Genomic DNA, 1942 nt, shown 5'->3' on the forward strand with positions numbered 1-1942 from the left:
CTTTCTTTATCCCAGTATTTCATATTATCCTCTGGTAATAAATTGGTGCTTCTGATGTAACTGCAGATATCAAGTGAAGTGTAATTTCAACTTGGTAACGGTTTATTTCACTTAGCATGGGCAATTTGTGGGTTTTTTTTTGGGCAACATGTATTTTGTTGCTTTCCTTTTTTTTTTTTTTTTTTTTTTCTTATTGAGATTCTTGCAGATATGGTTTGGTGCTTGAAATCCCTACTTGGAGGCAAATCTGTCTTTATTTTGCTGTGGTTTTCCCCTCTGCCCCACCTCCCTGCCCCCCTCAAGAAGCTGTGAGGACCCCTCTGTTAGAATTCATTGCTGATGAACTATTACAGAAACTCTGGGGGTAGGGAAGTGGGTGGTATTGCAGTGAACTCACTGCAAAACTCTGAGTAACTTGGCAGTATTTAAAGTCCAGTGTCTGTCTGCAGCCCAAGCTCACATTTTTTTTGGAATTGGTCAGTGTCATCTGGGTAGGGTAGGGAGCAACAGCTAAAATTTCATGCAAATTTAAAAGTCAATTCTATCCTTCCATTGCAGTTGACACTTTGAAAGTTGGGTAATTATTTCCAGGGCATTCCCTTAGTGGAGGACAGTCCTGATGAGCACACTGAGAACCATAAATGGGACAGCCTACTCTTAGCATTGCCAAGTACTTACTATCGCAGAATTAAGGAAAATTAGGGATTTCAAGTAGTCTACAACTTTTTCCTAAAGCAGTATTGTTAGACTTGTCCTATTATAATTTGGACAAAAGAAGGTATTTTGGCTTGGTTTTTCTCAAGGCATTTAACGCTTGAAGCCATATTCTTTCAAAAGAAGCTTGATCTGAAGTGTTTCAAACAATTCTGAAACCAGAAGAGGATCAAAACTTTATTTTGCTTATAATAGGCTCCTGTAAGCCTTTTTTTTTCCTGGAAAGTTCTATTGCTGCTGTTCCTAGGAGATGTGATGCTTCAGTGGTGTTAAGGTGCACGTGCTGTGATGACATCTCTTGCTGTTATTGAAATCTGCCCAGTTAAGCTGAACTGGAAAATCCAGTAACAGGTACACCCTGTTCTTTTGATACCCTCCACAATGAAAGCATCTTACAGCTGTGAAGATGAGAAAGTGGTGGGAAAAAATAATTTTCTGAAAGTGAAAATTAGCTGAGAGGTAGAGGGAAAAATGTAACTGGAGTGTGTATTGAGAAAGTGAGATCTAGAACCCAGCTGGAAAGAAAGACTTGGAAGAGGAGGTTGGGCTGGACATGGCAGATGTGAAAGCAGTAAAAACCTGCAACTGATGAATTTAGAAGTGTTTGGGATAAGCAGTCAGGGTTAAGGAAGAGCCAGGATGGTGGCAGTTGGCCTAGGATCAGGCAGGTGATTGTGAGAGAGCTGGTAAAGGCAGGGATGTGTCTGTTCTGTGTATTCCAGCACCCTCCAAACTTTGAAGCAGAATTTGAGGCTAAGCTCCTGTGAGAAGGGTGTTAGCTCCCTCCATGTCTTCCTCAGCATCCACTCTTGGTATTTTGCCTTCTGGAGGGCTAAACTGCTTCTGGTGGCCATCTAAATTCTGGCATTGACTTTGGAGTGTGTGACTTGCAACTTCATTTTTCTTATTTGTGTTGTTTCATTTGCATTTTCACAATAAGAGATGAGCAGTGTGCAGCACATTATGCACTTAAACAACTTGTGCTGCCTGTTTTTCCAGCTCTGCTAGGAGCTGCTAATAGAAAAGCTTCTGGCTTTCCTTTTTTTTTTTTTTTTTTTTTTTTCCCCTGACATATTATCAAGCACCTATTATTAATTTAGGTCCTAAATATGATTTAATATTTAACAATCAGGAAAATATCTTTTGTAAGACGCCCCAGTACTGTCATGATAGATGTCTTAGGAAAAAAAATGTAATAATGAGATTATTAAGAAACAAATACTACTGT

The 1942-nt window shown here is 39.5% G+C and overlaps 1 protein-coding gene across 4 annotated transcripts in view; it reads left to right on the forward strand.

The window, feature by feature from the left end:
* Positions 1-1942, forward strand: part of KIAA1328 (KIAA1328 ortholog) — a 172043-nt gene that overhangs the window by 21308 nt on the left and 148793 nt on the right. The window lies entirely within an intron of this gene.

Source organism: Empidonax traillii, unplaced genomic scaffold (assembly GCF_003031625.1).
Source record: "Empidonax traillii isolate 1590-97213 ecotype Southwest subspecies unplaced genomic scaffold, ASM303162v1 scaffold10:size5872457, whole genome shotgun sequence".
NCBI lineage: Eukaryota > Metazoa > Chordata > Aves > Passeriformes > Tyrannidae > Empidonax > Empidonax traillii.